The sequence below is a fragment of the Glandiceps talaboti genome, chromosome 9 (genome assembly GCF_964340395.1).
Source record: "Glandiceps talaboti chromosome 9, keGlaTala1.1, whole genome shotgun sequence".
Taxonomy (NCBI): domain Eukaryota; kingdom Metazoa; phylum Hemichordata; class Enteropneusta; family Spengelidae; genus Glandiceps; species Glandiceps talaboti.
Window position 1 is genome coordinate 3,321,952 of NC_135557.1, and position 20,340 is coordinate 3,342,291.

At 40.5% G+C, this 20,340-nt stretch overlaps 1 protein-coding gene across 1 annotated transcript in view; it reads left to right on the forward strand.

Moving 5' to 3' along the window:
• LOC144440436 (hydroxylysine kinase-like) overlaps positions 1–20,340 on the forward strand; it is a 204,871-nt gene that overhangs the window by 135,546 nt on the left and 48,985 nt on the right. The window lies entirely within an intron of this gene.

The window sequence follows — 20,340 nt, forward strand, 5'->3', positions numbered from 1 at the left end:
GGTTACACGATGCGAATTGGCATAGCAAACGGCATGTCGATGTGATAAGCGAATGGGGAAGTAGGGAAGGGTCGACCATTCTCCTTGTCTATGCTGTGAACGAAAAAGATCCCCTCTCACATTCGTTCTATCTGTTGTGGGCACTGCCGGCCACAGAGCAGCGCAAGAAACACATGTCAACACCTATAGAAGGTGAAACTTTGATAACAAGTGATGAATTACAAAATGCCACTTTTGTTGGTGTGTTAGCAAGTTCTTCAGCAACAGTGTACTGTAATTTAGCCAGGGAAAGGGTGGTAATGTCACCACCATACAATCACTTACAGCAAATTCGCCGTCCAATAGATAATGATATCCACATCCTAATAGAAAATATGGATGACAGGCAGACTTATGAAAATTGTAGCCTCATCCGGGTTCTTTTCTCTACATGCCCATCGACATATACTCTCAAAAAGATGAAAGTAAACACCACTCAATGCCATGCCCTTCTTCAGACATGTACAGTGAAATGTTATGTGAGATCACCACCGTGTTTTGTGCCCCGATTGGTCTGTACATTTGAGACTGAGCCTGTACATCTCATTGATGCAGACAGTATTTGTTTTCAAGAGATAAGGGAAAGTGGTGTGGAAATCAATTGGGTAGCAGAGCAATCAAGAGACGATTCAAATTTAACAGGTTTTCAAGTAATCTGTGCAGTCAGAGATGTGCTGGCCATCGGTTTGGGCCAACACGCACTGTGGAATGAATACAGTGGTCATTACGATAAGTATTATGTCAGTTGTCTTGGAGAGTTATACAGACATGTGACATTATTCGAACAGAAATTCCTAGATGAGTGTTTTCGCTTGCCGACACTGTCCACGTGGAAAAGAGTAGAAAGAGAAATTTTGGATTTTGCTGACAAGAGTGTGAAGAACTTATACTTAGATGCATACAAGCGACAACTGTGGGACATGTACAGGTATGCCTATGTGTTTGTCGAAAGCAAGAGTACTCTTGAAAGTTATGCAACGGAACCCATTGAAGTGTTGTATGCAACAAATTTGTGGGACAAAACGTGGGGTATTCATCTTTTCGTATGGACACCTGGAGACATGCCAAAGTACTTGACGTTTGTTGATAAAACAAATCATCAGTTATTTCACAGTGTCTATGTCGCTGGCACAAATCTGGGAAATACGCCCGCAGCACTAATGTCAATACCGCCAGATGCACATTTCGTCCAAGAAAGTCTTGTCAATGAGTATGATAGAGCAACTTATCATTTCGTACCCGATTGTGCTCGACCTTCACATATAAAGGTTGGTGACTTTGATGCTTTGGTCAATACCAATGAAGAATTTACACCTGTTGTATTTCCTGAGGCATTTGCCAGTCACGACTTCCCACAGGTCAAAGGCCATGGTATGGGTTTTACAGTTTTGGCAGTGAGGGCAGCTGTCATATATCATTTTTACAATGCCTATGCTTGTGGACGTGTTGACGAAGTTCCAGTCTACGATTTGATACAAGACAAGTTGAAAACAGCTGCAGCCAATCCCACATATAAATGTTTACGAAACTTAGGAGAAATGGTAAAAGTCGAATTCGAGGAAGACAAACTGAATTACTGGTCAGCATTGATAGAATACGACAGTGATATGCAAAAGTATTTGAAAGGTCGTAGGTCCATTCCAGTATTGATTTCAACAGGTGACGTGGACACATCTGAATATCTGTGTTGTTTGGTCAGACATCCAGGAATTCCTGAACCATTTATCTTGGCAAATATCAAGAAAGACGAAGCATTGATCCAGTCTGTCATTGATCATCGGTCCATTGACTGTCGATATTTCCAAACTGCTTTTGACAATGGAGATTTCTTTGTCCATGCTTTGAACAAAATAAATCATTTTCAAAGAAATTCGCAGATGAACCAATTCGAAATCTTACTCACACTTGCAGGCATGATGGAAAAGAAGGGAGTACCATTTAATGCAAACATGTTTAAGATTATGAAAAGCAAACTTGTGCATTATTTCTCAAAGCGCTTTTACTGCCCGGCCAATTACTCGTCACTAGAGAAATGGTCTGAAGAGAATTTAGATTCTTTAATACAAGACGTTTTAGTGCAAATGTAAATTCTTTTGACATGTGCAAAAAAAAAAGAGAAGGAAATAAACTTTTTAATTCATACAACAGTAGTCTTGTTTTTAATGTTTACATATCAGCAAACACGTGCTCATGCATACACATGCATTCTCGCTTTCTCTGTCTTCTTTTAGAGTATTAACGTATACTGTTTTTCATGTCGTATCTACTATTAAGAATGGAGAAATTTATTGTTGTTATAATGGTCACGGCCTGTGTTCTTTGTCTGGGCCAGGCAAAATCCACGACAGACAAATATGCTTATTGCCTACGTTTCAATTCATTGGAAGGAATGCCTCTGGACGAATTTCGTGATATTTTGACAGCCAAATTTCAATACTACTGGCCAAAGAGTGAATTCAATGAAGACTGTTATCACCCTCGTGCCATTAACATATATGCTGTAAAGGGAAATGACTACACTATAAAAGACTTGACTGGAAAATTCGAAAAGAACGAAATGGTACATAGTTGGCAAGACGAAGGTATAATTGTTATCCAAAATGATCTTTTCAATTTCGGATTCTTTTCAAAGATTGAACTCATTGGCGAAGATGCACAGATATTGAAAAATTGTCACGTCAGTCGATTGGGAACCATGGACGATGCTTGTTTTGAGTGCAAAGTACGATATTCTCTTAAAGAAGCACAGTGTAATTTTGTCAAAATAAGTATTGGCGATTTCGTAGCCTTGGAGTTCGGTCGAGTACTGGGTTATGAAATCAGGCCTGCTGCAGAAATGAGACCTCGTTTGAGGCGAAGATGTCTGGGTATGTCACCAAAACTTGGTGGATTTAAAACTGAAGACAGTGACAGTGTTGAAAATCAATGGGCAATACCCGTCCAAGACACAGACTTGATCAGTAATACTAAAGGGGAAACTGTGGTAACTGAATATCCATGGGAAACAGACTTTACCACTATTAGTGAAGAGGAAACTGTTGAAACTGAATTTCCAGTGACCGAAGAGGACAGTTCTGATACTTATATTCATAACAAAAGAGAAGTTCTTAGAGGAGACATTTCTAAGGAAGAGTATTTGTCAATGAGTAACTACTAAAGACAAAGAAAGAATGAAACAAACAAACAAATAAATAAATAAATAATAAAGAATTATTAAACAAATTTGAATGTGTTTTCTATTTATTTCCTCTGTCATGACATACAGGTATCAAAACACCACTACATTTTCATTCTATCAATATTTGCAATCATAACATTACGAATAATGTGCCCTCTCTCTCAACATGCCCATATCGTGAAGATGGCATCCTATACGAATACTAAAGGTTGTACATATTGTGACGTCACTTTATTTTATTTATATTTGACGTTGATGTAGAGTTAAGAAAAGTGATGTCATAACTTTTCCTATTACACGTGTGTTGATCATGTGTCGTGACGTCATATTTTACAAACATTTCTTGTCGTGAAGATTATGTCGTCACGTTGTCTATCGTGACATGTCGTATCTCTTAACATGCCCATATCATGTCGTTGGCATAGATGACGTCACTTTATTTTATTTATATTTGACGTTGATGTAGAGTTAAGAAAAGTGATGTCATACTTTTCCTGTCTCTCAACAGGTCAATTACACGTGTGTTGATCATGTGTCGTGACGTCATATTTTACAAATATTTCTTGTCGTGAAGATTGTGTCGTCACGTGATTTCGTCACGTCGTCTATCGTGACGTGTCGTGCCTCTCAACATGCCCATATCATGTCGTTGGCATCCTATATAAGTAGGTGAGATCTTAAAACCACTCATTCTGCCTGTCTGGCTGTCAGCTGAAACATGGACATGGAGCAATTGGAATTTGGTCCCATTACATCTGATCTGTTGAAACTCTATTTCGATGACGATGTTCAGGTGTCTGACCTGTGCACTCGGGAGTACAAAATGTTGTCTCTGGGCGATCTCCTATGCAAGACTGGAAACGGTGTCAATGGTTTTGTATCTGACGGGTGTTGGAAAGAGATGTCTCCCACAGAGATCAAAAAGGGAGATGTTGCCCTTTTCATGAAGAAACTAGTCTATACACCTTTCTTTGCAAGCATTGCAAAACGCATAGTGAAAACTGTGAGAGCCCAATCCTGTGCAAATTTCACGCACATGCTGAAAGACGTGGGACACAAACTCGTGGACAAAATCGAAAAGGTTGATGTTGCATCCGCTAACGATATCTTTCATGTGACTGATGTTCAACTCACTCCAAAGTTGAAAAAAGGTGGCGACAACAATAACGATATTTATGCTCATTACGATGTGACATTCACCTTTGGTGATCATGCCAAGATTGCCGAAGGTACTGAGCATGACTTAGATGTTGTTACTGTCACACCGACTAACTCTCGGCCTCCTTGGAGCTCTCAGGTGTTGAAACTTGGTACGGCACATTTGAGTTTTGCCGATATATCATTCAAGGGTAACTTCTGTGCCACTGATACCGAGCATGCAGAAGTGAAGTCTCGTTTGGAAGCAAGAGGTATCAGTGCTATGAATGCTTCGAATTTGCGTAACGTGTATGATGCTCGCTACACGTTGGGAACAACCAGTCGTTTTGGCAGCCTGGGCAATCTCAAAAGCATCAAACTGCATCTCATTTACCTCTATGTGCAGTGTGCCTACATGTACATCTTGATGATGATGGAAAGGGGAAGCAGCTTCTATACAGATGTCAGACCCAAAGGGAAATTCAATGTGGCAACATTCTCACACCTCTTTGCTCAGGAAGTCAGAAGACTGTATTATGGAGAGAATGACAATGTGGGTCGAAAACTTAAGTTGACTGATGAAGCAACTGCTGCTGTCTACAACAAGTTCATGTCTAGCATATGTATACGATTGAAGAACAAAGATACTAGAGAAATTGGGGACCACAATCTGAAGCTGCTGAAACAAGAAAACATGTACGTGAGAGACAAGAAAGTTTACCAGACCATGGATCATGTGTTTGATATCATGACTAGTCACAACTGTATCTACAAGCCCTTGGATGTCTCATTTCATCCTGCTGTTGTACCACCTAGAGACGACAGTTGTATCAAGGTACCTCACAGTGTAAGAAAGGACCTGGGGAAGAGAGATGGTCATGTTCTTCCCCCAGATTCTGCCAATGTCTCGTTCAGAATAATCTGTTATGCTAGTAACAGGTGTAAAAAAAACATCATCGTGAGCTCGGTTCCAGAGTCGATCCACGTGATACCTTGGAAGTTTCTGTATGAGAAACCAATGCAGAAGTCCGAATCCAAGAGTGCCGATGATCTTGACAAACGAGTGGCTGTAGCCTACGTGAAAGGATTGGCAATTGGACTGGGAAACGAGGCCGATGCCTGTGAGATGCTTGGTCTTGACTTCAACGAGTACAGTGCCCTTGTTGCTGAAGACAGAGAGTGTCTACTGGACGAGAGCTACGACGTTGCACTTGTCAAGAGTTTGGCACCTGACATGGAAGGTGAAGAATTGGTATGCAAGACTTTGGGATACAACTACGAAGACTACAAATCAGTTGCCAAACGTTTGAAGATAGCTTGAGTGTTGTTTTGTGTACTATTCAATTGGGTATGTTAGTTGTTATTGCCGTGTTATGAAAATAAATCACAAATAAACAAACATCAGAGTGTATTGCTTTTTCTTGTTATTTTTATTTCTTAACGATCCTCACATCTGTTGAAACACGACCAAGCTAGCCATAACACAAAGGCCATGGCTAAATCGTCCCTTTTATTTGTACCCTTACCACTGAAGGAAAGTTTCCCATCCACTTTAATCGATCGTTTAAAATCACGCAACTGAGTAAGCAGAGCTTCCATGACAAGTTTTTCGTCGTCCTGATTAGGTTCTCTCAATAAACTCGTGCCAGCACATGGGTTCTGTAAACATTTTCCAATGGTGACTATACTATTACTAAACGATACTAAGTCATTGGCAATAAGCATTTGTGCAAGATGAACGAGATTGGCCTTGTTCCTTGTCCATATACCCGTTTTCATATTCCCGTCCCGACCAGTTTCTTTCTCTATATCAATCGTCACACCTTGGTGCAAGAAATGTTTTTCTAGCTCACTAGCCATTAGGGCAGCATGTGCATGCGAAGTGTTTCTCTCTATGTATACACGAATGGGTCGTTGTCTTAGCTTAGGGAACTGTTGAAGACTGTACTCGATCGATCTTATGCACAGGAGGCTGTGTTTGGGTAGCAGTTGTTCTATGTCTTCTTGAGTTTCGGCAATTACGTGATCCAATGAAAGTATCTGACGTAACAAAAGAGATAAAAATTAGAAAAGCAGAGTGAAATAGTCGTCTAGCTTCATTTCATGCAAAGATGGCCATGCTGACCACTTCGTTTCATCTCAATCTGTTCTCTATGGAACATTTAAAGCGAAGGAGACAACATTTCTTTGAATGGAAGTACCAATTGGACAGGGAATTCCATTTGCATTTTCTGCAGTGTCATGGAAAAGAGGACAAAAGACCTGTTTCGACTCGAGTTCTTATCACAGAGCTAGGCAGAGAAACGGGTTCCCTGTACATAGGAAAAGACATAAACACATATCTTGCCAAAAAAATGACATGTACTGTTGCATTCGAAACATGCAGGTTACTAGAGCAACTTGAACAGTGTGCTGAAGATCAAAGAGATGGTCGTTTGCAAGTGTTGGAGGCCAAACTTTACATGGCTATTGAAATGTTTGCCATAACAATGGTGAAATCGGTAGAAGAAGAATACCGAGCCGATACTCCTCCAGCTTACCTGTGGATAATAGATGTCATACAAAAAGCTGTACTCGACCTACTCGTTTGTAATCCCTCCCAAGCATCATGTGAAGGAAATCCATTGTTGGGGGCTGTCAATCACATTTCCACAATAGTAACAAGCATGTTGCAACCTCCGTCTGACATTGTAATAGTATGCCCTTCCCCCACAGTGGAAATACCACAAGAAATTTGTCATTTGTTTGACGAAAAATCCAAGCAGACACGCATACCACTTCTCTGACATAGCATACTTACTATACGTTGGCCTCCACAGACAATGCCCCCAACAAAACCAATGCCAGAAACATTGGATGGAGTGGGGTCTATGGTGATGCAAAGTCCTGATGTACACGACAATAGAATGTCATCATTTACAAAGATACGCCTCTCGGCCAGATGATCGAGAGTGGTGTCAGCAAACAGTTTTTCTATGGACGTGTCTGCAAAATCAGCAATCCCTAGACACTCGAGTTCATAAGACCCCTTGGCCAGGATGTCCATCAGCAATCGGACAGGATTGCCTTCACTGCCATCAATGTGACGAGGGACAAGATGGCTTTTGTGAATGCAAACTCCTCTAAGACCTTTACTCACACATTCTTCACACATGTACGTCTGCACTATGCTTTTGACGAGTGGTCGACCATTCCAAGACAATTCCAGCAGTCGACTTGACCAGTGGTCTCTGTTCGTCATTGAAGACGTGAATAACACCGACACGTTCTTTGGTTGAAAGATAGGGGCTGAGGTGATTAAAGAAGTCTGTTTCACCCATGGGAATTCGTCCACCCAGCCAAATGTGCAACCTGCTCCTCTTGATGCCTAATAGAAAGAAAGAAAGAAAGAAAGAAAGAAAAGATAAAAAAAAGAGATTAATATGCAAATTTAACCTCGTACGACATGAAATAACAGAGTAGTTGCATGGCCTTATTAAAAGATATGCTTTATTAGTTGATGACTCATTAATACATGGAATCGCAAACGAGAAACACGTATATACAACAGAGTGGCATTGAAGTCTGGTACATTGTACCCTTTCACATGTGCACAGAGAAGTGTACACTGGTTAATCCCTTTGGCAGAGGACAACACTACATATGTACGGAATCCTTACAGTATCACAATTGCAATGGAGAAAACCGAGGTTGTTCCCTTGTCTTTTCCGAAGATGCACTTGTTTGTCGATTGACTGGTCGGTCTCACAAAAAAGGTGTATATGTAGGACTTGACCGACCACTGTATCCCTCTATTACACCCATCAATAGCGACACAAGAAGCCAAACTTTTGTCAAGAGGTCCAATGCTATTTTTAAGACAGTTGCACCTGTCCTGACAAAACTCTATAACCCTTCAAATCGAAATGAGTACAACAACTTGGAACGCATACAGAATTTGTCAGTTGATGACCTGTTTGCAGCTATTCAAATGAATGTCTTTAAAAAGCGAATCTCTTTACCAATGGCTTTGACGAAATGTCTCTATAGTAGTGAAACGTACCATCTGAAAAGAATCCACTGTCGGTTCTCTGAATTACTGGCCCTCGAATCGAGTGTAAGGGATATACTGAAAGTCGTCTTGCAGCACGCTTCACGAAGTCATTTATCATTTCTCTGTATTCATCCAGAAGCAACTGTTGTCTATGTCCTGACATGTGTTCTTGAAGGTTTTGGTCATGGAAGTAGAAACATTTTTGATGAGAATCGTCACAAACAAATGGGCCCCATGCCTTTGGACAGACATTTATATCAAATATTCAACATACATGTCAGGAAATTAACTCAATGTGCTAAAATATTGCAAACCATTATGACATCAGCCCCTTGTTTGAGAGCACTTGAGAAAATAAAATAAAATAATTATTGAAAAAACACACGCATACAATGCATTCTCTTGTCTTGTTTATTTATTCTGTTCAAGCATTATATCGAAATGGTCAGCACACATTCTAAGATGTATAGGTGCTTTGGCAGCATCTATTCCTTTCAATCTATTTGTTGTGTCCAATTCCAGAATTAAGGCTTTGTTTCCTTTCCTACTGTCCCTCCCATAAATTTTGATTGGAAGGCTTAGCATTTGGCTGGCACATACAATTTCGATGGTCATTGCTGCATGAGGTTCATTACTGAGTAAGTGTTTTATACTTTGTTCGAGTGTTTGAAATCCTCCAAGTAGAAATTTACCCCGCCCAAAATCTTCCAACAGTTGTTCTTTTTGGGTATCGTCCAGATTGTCCATATATGCTCCAAGATTTTGCCTGAACTCTGTGGCTTCCCATTCCAGGTTGTCAACAACTGTTGAATTACTCCATCTTCTATCCACATAGTTCTGAATGTAGCTTTGATTTCTTGCAACAACACAGCAGCGAAAGAAGCATGCATCGTTTATGCCACTTATCTGTATGATATGCCAGATCTTACCATCAATACTTGTGTCTTTGGGTAGTTTACTAAATTTGTTACTTTTACTGATTGTTTGTTTTTTGTTGTGTGTTTTCTTAGGAATTTTAACCACCGGTACTTGCAGCGTTTCACATTGAACAGGTGTTTTGTTTTGTTTTTGGGATGTGGTTTTGGGATGAGAGTTTTTGTAACTTTTGTTGTCAACAGGATGGACGTTTTGTTTGCTATATCCCATTCGCTTCATTAACATAGATCTCTTCTTGTTCTGCCTCTTTTCGAGCAAACGAGCCCATTTCATCTGTGGACGAAAGGTTGTGGAGTGCATGTCAATTGTTTATTTTTTTACATGGTGTGCTGACTTTTCCCCATAAATACAGACGTTTTGTGTGTTTCTAAAAGGAATGGGGATATTTACGCACCTGTATTTACCTCACTACAATGTAAGGATTTGTCATGACGACAAGGAACAGCAAGAAAAGGGTTAGGACTACAACACCAGATGAGGACAACACCAGTGACGATGATTTCACAAATGATGGCACAGGGAATAGCAAACGTCGGGTGTGTCGATCTGGCAACAGAATCGAGTCCGAATTACTACAAAGTGAAAATCCTATTTGTCGACTCAATAGGATTTTAGCAACAGGATTCGATAATGGTTTTGATGTGTTCACAAAAACAGGCCTTAAGTTTCATGCAAGAGGGTGTGCTGCAGATTTTATCAAGTGCCTCCTGCAGGTACCAGACAGTGTCGTATCCGACAACAAGGATTTGAAATTGTTGTTGAATGCATACAAGAGACTGTTGCAAGTATACAAGGACGTGTCAAAAGGCTCAAAGAATGGGGTTCCACCCAACAGCTTAAATAGAATCATGTACATGTTGGTGTTTGGTGGGGGATTTCTTTTAAAAAAAAATTCGAATCACAACCAGTTTATTACATTCACGAATTCAACAGAAAAGTTTGGCAGGTACGATTACACAAAAGTGGTGTGTTACAAGAACATGCGGAGTTTGCCAGGTGCAACATCGTACAGTGGAAGAGATAGCGAAGAAGGTTTCGAAGTGAGCTATGAAAAAGCCAAATCCGTTCGCCAAACGTTTACTGCCTATGCTGCAGCCAAATTCATTGAACAACAAAGACAACTGCTTGCCACTGAGGGTGTACAAGCCAAACAAATCACTGAGCTGAGAGACATATGTTCACTGTTGTGCAGGTACGAAAGAGGTACGTCATACCGTTTCTTTGAATACATCCACAAGACTGTAAGACAAGAAATGCCTGGATTCTTCACACTGTTGGTTGCAAGGGTTCATGCAATGGTTTTCCATTCTCTTGAACAAGTCGATGCGAACCTAAATATGTATCCATACCTTTGGAGTTTTGTATATGGTGATTGTGAAAATGCTTTGCGTTTGTCCAGCGATGCCCACACAGATAGGAATGAATTGCTGAAAATGATCACCAAACTATACAGAGAACACTCGGAAAACAAGTACTTTGACAACTTTCTGACATCCTTTCCTCATTTGGGTGTGCCAAACAGTATCAAAGATGGTACATTCGAAAGTATTCGCAGTGCTATTCATTCCATTGCCAAAGGGGTTCAGGAAATGTTTGGAATGCACAAAGATAGTCACATGCACATCGACTTCAATCAGCTCTTTGGCCAAATGGCAACGTTCTTGAAAGGGAATGACAATCACATTATCAAGACAAACATGGTTGTGCAGAGAGCTTTAGAGGAACTTTTAAAACAAGACACGAATAGTCCATCTACGACATTGCTGTTCGACTCTGACAAAATGGGGCAACTGAAATGTGGTCACACTGAGGCCAATTGGGTGGCATTGGTGTATGGTGGTTTTTGTGTCACTTCTGACATAGAAAACAGTGCAAATCAGAGACAAAATAAGCTTGTCAGGACCACAGACAGTACACAGAGATACGGTCTATCTGGTGAGCGTATGAACAACCAACAGTACGAACGGATGAAAAAAAATGAACCATGGTCACGTGAGCACACTGCCGAAGTCGTTACTTCGAATAGCGAAGACACTGAATTGTACACAGTGTCAGATGCCAGTGTCGTTGTTTCAGAAAATTCATTAGATTTCAATGATGATGATGACATAACGTTAATCAGTGACCCCAGTCCACAACATGGTGGTGAAATGCAGGACTATTGTCCAAATGTTTCAGACGACGAAACACAGTTGAATACAGAGACACCACCATTTGAACTAGGTTCACACGAATCTGTACACAGTGGAGACGATAATGAAACACAGTTGAACACAGATGCACAACTAATTGGACTGGGTTCAAACATTTCAGTACATAGCAATGATTTTGATGACGACGACGACACACAAATGGACATGGCGGCACAGGGACTTGAACTCAGTACACACGTGTCAGTACTAGACAATGTAGAAACACAGTTGTACCTAGAGGCACAACCAGTAGAAGTATCTCCACATGTGTCAGTACATGATGATGAACCACAGACACAACCACTTGAAAAAGGTTCACATACACCAGTACATGCTGTTGCTAATGATTCTGTTGCTGCTGCTGCTGCTGCTGCTGCTGCTGATGATGATGATGAAACACAATTACCCGAAGAGGATGATGATGAAAAGAATGATGACGCAACAAGTCAGCTGGTTGACACTGTGACATTACAAGACATTATTCTTCAGGCTACACCTGATTGGCAAAATGACACTAATGATGAAGATGATAACAGTAATTTGGAAGAACAAAAACAAACATCTTTGCACACACCCAAAGTGAAAGTAAAGACACCATCTCTGGTGGGTGGTAAGGATTTTATTGTTGATGGAGAGGAGCTGTCCCATGCAAAGCGCAGACTTCCAATGTCAACAATAGAGGAAGCTTCCACATCCCAATCCTATATGATTGTTGCACCAGGCTCAGTTAAAGATCATTTGAAGACAGCTGAAGATATGAAAAAACCGATTGTTTTGCCATCAGATAGTGAGGACAATGAATCTGAATCTGAATCTGAATTGGCCAAAGAAACCAAAAACGAGATGCCTCAGGTAGACTCGTCCCTTAAGAGCGAAGTAGATAGACTGAACAAAGCTTTACATGAAATGAAGCAAGAGAACGAATACAAAGACAAGAGGAAAGCACAAGCGGAATTTGCTCTGTTCAAAGTGCAAGGTAGTGAAGAAACTCTCAAATACACACTTGAAGAAATGAGTCAAGAGCTGGACGAGAAGACAAAAGAATTAAACAGCTTCAAACAAAAATGTTTGCAAACACAATCACTTTTAGAAGAAACGGTAAAGGAAAACAGCAGTAAATTAGAAGAAACTAAGGGCTCTTCTGATGAAGCAAGTGTGCAGTTGAAAAGCCTAATGCGAAAATATCAGCAGGTCGAATTAGAAATGAATGAAGCTAAGCGGGAAAACCTTCATCTGAGACAAGAACAAGTGAACGAAAAACTGCTTGAGTCCGAAATAAAGAGACTCAAGGAGGAAAATCAAACCATGCAAAAACAGTTGATAACTGTCGACAAAGAAAGAATGGCAATACAGCAGAAATCAGAGGAGACGGAAAATGTAAACATTGAAGCTAAGCGGGAAAACCTTCATCTGAGACAAGAACAAGTGAACGAAAAACTGCTTGAGTCTGAAATAAAGAGACTCAAGGAGGAAAATCAAACCATGCAAAAACAGTTGATAACTGTCGAAAAAGAAAGAATGGCAATACAGCAGAAATCAGAGGAGAAGGAAAGGGCAAACATTGAAGCTAAGCGGGAAAACATTAATCTGAGACAAGAACAAGTGAACGAAAAACGCCTTGAGTCTGAAATAAAGACACTCAAGGAGGAAAATCAAACCATCCAAAAACAGTTGATGACTGTCGACAAAGAAAGACTGGCAATACAGCAGAAATCAAAGGAGACGGAAAAGGCAAACGTTGACTTGTTAAATCAAAACAATATACTGCAGCAACACATAGAACAGGTCGACATGAAAAATAGGGATATGAAACTGAGGATGGAGGAGACGGACACGACTTTGATGACAGAATTGGGAAAAAGCAAAGCGGTCATCGAAGATTTCGCTAAGCAAAACAGTGATTATCTGCAACAGATAAAAGCACTTAAGAAGAGCAAGGAGCAGTTACATTTGCAAATAATGGAAAACGAAGGGGAAAGTGAATCTATGTCGGTAGAGAATGATTTGTACAGAGCTCAGACCAATCAGAAAGTCAGACAGTTGCAAAACACAAACGAGGGTCTTGTACAGGAAATCAGAGCGCTGCAGGCACAACTTGAAACTGCCGTGTCATCGAAAGATGCAGATGCAAGGCATGTGGAGAGTAAATGGAACCAATTTTTGGTAGAGAAGAACAGTGAAATCGATTTACTGAAGAACCAGTTGCAGGTATCAACAGAAAGAAGTGAGAAAGAGATGAAAGTGATTGCTCATCAAATTAAAGACAAATTGTCGTCAGAGAAAATCAAAATAGCTGAAGAGCTAGGACACACACAACTTCAGGCAGAGGAACTAAATTGTCTTGTACACAAGAACCGTCAAGAATTTGAGGACAAAATCAAAGCAATGCGACTCGAACACGAGTCATTTTTGATCGAGAAAACCAAGAGTGACCGGGAAAATGAATGTTTGAGGACTCAAATTGAAAAGAAACTGGTAGCAACAAACGAACTGAATACCCAAAAATTACAACTTTTGGGAAAGATTGAGGATTCAAATCTTATGTTGGCACAACTGCAATGTCAAAACAATGACAAAGACGACAGGTTACGGCATTTGGAAAATCAAAATAGGATGTTGGAAACAAGAGTGAAAGAATTGAAAGACAAGACTATCAATAAAGATTTTGAAAAGACTAAGCTCTTGGTAGACAATGATGACCTCGGGCAACAGATGAATGAATTGAAACGTGGTAACGAGAACAAAGAGAAAAGAGTGGCAAATTTACAATCCGAAAAGCAATTGTTGGAAAGCAAAGTGAATGAAATGCAAGAGAAAGTCAGAAAGACAGAAGCCGATAAGGACAGGCTTTCTGAAGAGTGCTATGGATACCGAAGACTTATGGAAAATTTGAAACACAGGTGCGAGAAATTCGAGAGTGACAATGAAAGGTTGAAACCTTTTGAACATAAAAAGTTGCTTTTGGAAGACGAAGTGACCACACTAAAATTAAAGGTGAGAAAGACAGACTTGGAAAACATGGAACTCTCTGAATATGTTAGAAGTGTTGACAAGCAGATGAAGAACTTAGAAGGAGATAAAGATCATTTGAAGAGAACAATGGGAGGTGAGATAGAACGGTTAGAAATGAGGTTGAGAGATTCAAAAGAACGCCATGATCATGGCATGGATGAACTTGAAAGAGCCAAATTCGAGACAAATGAAACAAAATATGAGTTGAACAACTGTAAGAGGCGCTTACAGTTTCTCGAAGAACTGATCGAGAATTTGCGAGAGGAAAGACTATCTCTTTTCTCAGGGGAAACAAGCGGCAACGTAGTGAAACAAAGATTGTTGACATTGGAAAATGTTTTGCAAGAAACCAATGAAAAACATGCCCAGGAAATTGACAGTTATGCCAGAGAAGTTGGAATGTTAAAAACAGACAAAGAAAACATTATCAGAAAGATAGAAAGCATGCACGATCAATTGAATGAGAGGGAAAGACAGCTTCACGGTGAAATTAACGATTTAGTTGAGCGAATTAAAAGAGACAGAGAAACGATAAATCATCTTGAGCATGAAAATAGTACACTGAGAAAACAACAAAAAGTACAAGAGATAGAACAGAGTGGCAATGAAAAGGATGCATTACAAAGAATTCGAAGTGTAGGAACAGGTGAAGCAAGAACTCATGGTCTTGAGAAAGAAAACAAATCACCGAGAGCAGGACATGAAGAAGAGATCGGTAAGGGGAAAGAATGTTGCAGTTGTACACAATTGACCATACAAATGGGCAGGCTAGAAGATAAAATACAACGTTTACAACAGCAAAACCTTACACTGTCAAAGTCATCCTCCAAAAATTGGGAAGTCATAAGCAGAAAAGAGAGTACCTCATACAGTTACAACCCGTGTTTCATACCAATCGTGACATCGGTGAGAGGATTGCCAAGATTTTATTCTGACGACATGTGTATAAATGTTTTGAATAGTTCTTTGAACCCACATGTGACCTTTGATACACTAATACAACAGGCCCGATTATTTATGGCGTACAGCAACTTAAACCTTGAAGGCCAACAAGAAGAGTACAAACGCATGGGTGCAAGTTGTGCAATGAGAAATTCCAAAGTGGCTACTTTCTACCCAGTGGTCATTCCACACAAACCAAACGAATCTACAGTTACCATGTTCCGTCTCATTCTGTTACTGGGAAAGACACCGAATGTGCGCTTTGTGGACAGACACGACGCCATGATACCACTATGTTTTTTTGCAACAGAGGAAAGAGAGTTTGAGTTTAAATCCACGTCAGCAAAACATGTGCTTGTCACCCGGAGCAAACGAAACATGACGACACTCTTCCCATACGTGAGAATGCTTTTGCAACACAACAGAGAAAACAACACAAGTCAAATAACTGTAAAATGATAACTTGATCAGTCATCAAGGAGTCAAGATACAAATAAAGTATAGTATAAACGTACACCGTCTAAGTCAGTAAAAAGAATGATGGCACATGTGTTGCATTTCCTCGTACTGCTTACGCCAATGGCACTGGCACTGCCAAACACTGATGGATGTGATATACCTACCATGGCCAAAATAGACAATCCCAGAATTCCATGTCAGGAACTCATTACAAAAAGTTACATTGCCAGTGACGGATGTGCTTCGAAAGATGTTGTCACTCAAAAAACATGTGTTGGACGATGTTCTCGCGAAGACAACGAAGACATGCGATGTGTGGGAGATGGGTTTACTCGCAAGATGGTGGCATTGCACTGTCCAGATGGCAGTATTAGAGAGATCATGATGCAACTAACCACGTCATGTAGATGCAAGGCATGCACACAGAGGATTAACTTAATTGATACAACAGGACAGATCGATAGGACTGTTTAGTAGAATTCTACTTCAATGTATAAAGCAAGCAAATAAATAAATGACACTACACTTGTAATGAATGTGGTTTTCTTTTAAGAATATGTTTATTAATGTTGTTAACATCGTGGTTCACAAACACACAATATGATAAGTGTTCAAAAAAAAATTCCTTGTGTTTTCGTAACAAAGAGAGGGGCTATAGCTACACCTGAACTGAATACTAATGAACCACTCATAAATCCGAGTGAAAAGATAGACGGCAGTTGTTGTTTTGTGCATGAATTCGAAAACGAACCATGGTTATGGGCTCGGCACATCAAGAGAAAAGAGAGGGAACCTGACGACTGGATGAGTGCACAAACACATAAACGTATTGGGTGGGTTCCTGTTTCTGAAGAAGCAAACTACCAGTGGCATTATAGTAGTGTTGACAAAGACTCGGGTTGTGGTTTGGTCTTGCAACCATTGAACGACAGTATGTGTGAACTCACGACAGTACCCCTGGAAAAGTTACTGGGTCAGACAGTTGAGCTTGTGGGAACAAAGGTAAATGCCAATCCGTATCGACTGGGCAATGAAAAAAAACCTTTCCACTTCTTGGTTCCCCATGGTATATTTATATTAGACAAAATGCCAAAAGAATGTACATTGAGTGAAATGAAAGCATGGATGAATACACAAGATATGGAAGGAGTTGTGTGGGATGGAAAATACAAGCTTCATCGCCATCATTTGGAAATGCAGTGGCCATTGAAAAAGAGTGGTGACACACGACTGACAAAATGGCCAGTACGAGTGCATCATGTTACTTTTGGGCCACTACAAAAGTTAAATGGTCAATGTTTTAACAGTTTGAAAGAAGTCGACGAGTGGTATTGTACCCAGAGCTAAATGTTTTGCATTTTTTTTTCCATCAAAAAATATGTGTGACTCTTTTCTCAAACATGTGAAATAAACGCTGTGCAATATCATTTCCTTGCTTCTGTGTGTGTAATTCTTTCAGTCTGTTCACCATTGTTGCAAACACATACACTCCCTTGCAGTGTACATCTGGGCAGTTAACGAGGTAGTAGGTTCTTCTGTCAGACATCGTCACATTGTATAACACGATCCTGTTCTCTGCTCGTACGATTTTATCAACACCGTATACATCGTGAAAGTTATACTGTCTATTGTTCCTGTCAATGGTAAGGACTCGACAATGCGAGCATTGGCTGAACTTTGCTAGTTTTGCTTCGAGAGACTCTAATGAGTCATCACCCTCAACGTCTTTGGCCCCTTGGCTTGTCATCTGTGTGGAGATTTGGAGAACAGTATTGAAATTGCGATGTAGATTTGTCATTGCTTTTACAGCAAGTTGTATGGTGGAGGTTGAAGCAATACACAACACACCATAGAGGGTTTTGACAGTTGGCTGAAGCAGTTGTGCAATGCCACCATGTGATTTGTTCTCTTCAACGAATGTCGTTTTCATGAGGCTGGCCAATTTCTGCACGTCCAAGGTATTGCCCGTGCAAAGTGCATAAAGAGGGTGCATGGGACCTTCTTTCAGTGTGTCCACGTAATACATGGAAGCAGGAACCTTGCCACAGATGTGACGATATTGTTCCTCGATCTTTTGTCTTGTACACTGGTCTGCATTTGGCAGAAGTTGTTTTAAAAACAATGTCATGTCTTGTCTGCCCGATACAATGCTGTTGAGGTTGTGAAGAATAAACGTTCCCATCTCATGTCGAATGCACTTAATTTTCTCTTTGTCAAGTATTTGTATCTGACTAACACTGTCAATTGTTCTTTTGCACAGCACTTGATTGTTCATTCCCACCAAAACAAAGGTCTTTATACTTCCATTATCTTTGCATTCGACATGACCTAGATCAACCCATGTTCCTTTCTGCATATCATCCAAAGTGTACACTTGCCATTGCGATGATTCAGACAAAGTTTCTGGATGCTTAACAGAAACAAACTGTGTCACTGTGAATTTGACAAGTACGTGGCCTTGGAAAAGCAAGGCAAACAACTGGTCTTCCATTACTTTAATCAGAGGTGGTGCGTTTTTACTTTTTGATCGAAACCCTTTCACTATGACTTTGTGTCCACCCATTGCCCCTTCGTTTCTAATGCACATGGCATAGCGCTGCTTCATACCCGTACAAACGGTTATCTTAGCTCGCCCCTGTGACTCAAATAGAATATGTTTGTCAGTGGCATTACTCAATTTCAGTTGTTCTGTTAGTGCATGCTTGTAGTGGTCACCTAGTGCCGTGATGAGGCAATTCCATTCTTTTGGTGTAAGCTCGTGATCTGGAGTGAGTTGGGTCATGAGTGAATCGGTCAGACCACACAGAACTTTAGGGTTAGTTTTTGAACTGAGCAAGGGATGTTGGAATTGCAAAGCAGCATGTTGTACCGTTGTCAACATATGTCGTCCCACAGCAGTTATAGCAAGGGCAATGTGTTCGCGTGAAAACAACCCAGAAAGAAAATTCATGCCATAGGCTCCATTGACAAGTAACTTACGTGCCTTCTGTTGACAGTCGTACCAGGGATTCGAACAACTCAATTTCTGATATTCGTTACGCTGGTGCATCAGCTCTGCCAATACCTCTGGTAGCAGGCCCTGTCTCACAGACGAAAGAACAAAACAACTACCATCTGCAACAACTTGATGCAGTGGCTGACATGTCTCGTTTTTTTCCAGTATGAAAGTTGTCACATCGATGTTGAAGGTAAGAATGATTGTGCCATACATGCTCTTGAAATCTCTAATTTCAACATCGCCCAAGTGTAAACCTTGTAAAGGTCGAAGGAAAAGACCTCCTCTTGGACTCACGTCATCATTATCGCAATCGTCATGGACAGTGGCTTTGCGTTTGACCCCACGTTCACTCTGAGGAAGCGAGAATACGAAATCCCTTTCCTTGGCCTTTCGACACATAACCGAATGGAAGAAATGACTGTGTATTACGAGAGACACATCTGCATCTGTGAAGCTAACGAAAACATTGGCAGCTTCACAAACGGCTAGATAAGCATGAAGCATGTTTTTCGTAAAAACATGTTTACAAAGACTCTCCATGGATTCTGTTCCTTCCTTTCTCACATCGATAATCCCAATGCCAACCCCTTCACGTTGGATTCCTTTCCATGATCTGTGTCGTTTGTCACGCACCAACAACAGTTCAGACAACTTGTGACAGGACAAAATGTTTTTCAGGAGAGAATGTCCACACAAGAAATCATACTTGCATTCACACACAAACCTTTGTACTTTGTCCATTTCATTTGTCAAGGAATAACGACACGTTCTAAGTTCTTGAAATTCATCTTTTGACGACTGTTGAATACAAGATATGATGATGTCATGAGTGTCCACATCGACGCATAGCACATTTAAAGGTGGTGGAGGCAATTGTGGTGGTATTGCTAATTCAACAAAGTCACGACCCTTGACAGTGGCATGACAATGGGGTCGCCCACATAAAGACTGACAATGACAGAAGCCATTCCAACCACGAAAGGCAAGGGTGTGCCAACCTGCACCACATAGTTTCAAGTTGCTAGCCACGTCCAAATTGCCATAATGTGGACTATCGTCAGCAGCAATCAAGAGTCGGTCAGCATGAATACACTGTCTCAATATCTCTTTTGTCTGAACAACAACTTTTCGACAGCTTGTTTCAATGAAAAAGAAATGCTGTTTGTTGGGAGAGAAGTAGTCTCCAAGGGTTTTAGAGGTCGAACCAAACTTATAGAGAGAGGAATGCACTTGTAGACCATTTGTTATTACTGCCACAACGTCTTCTATGTCCAGTGATATACCAAGTTTTGGTTTGAAATACAGGCGATAGAAAGGGTCACAAATGTCAATGATCACATCTTCCCCTGTTTTTGTCTTTGCAAACAAAGTACAGAGGTCTGGAGACTGGGTGCGTTCCTTCACTTCTAGCTTC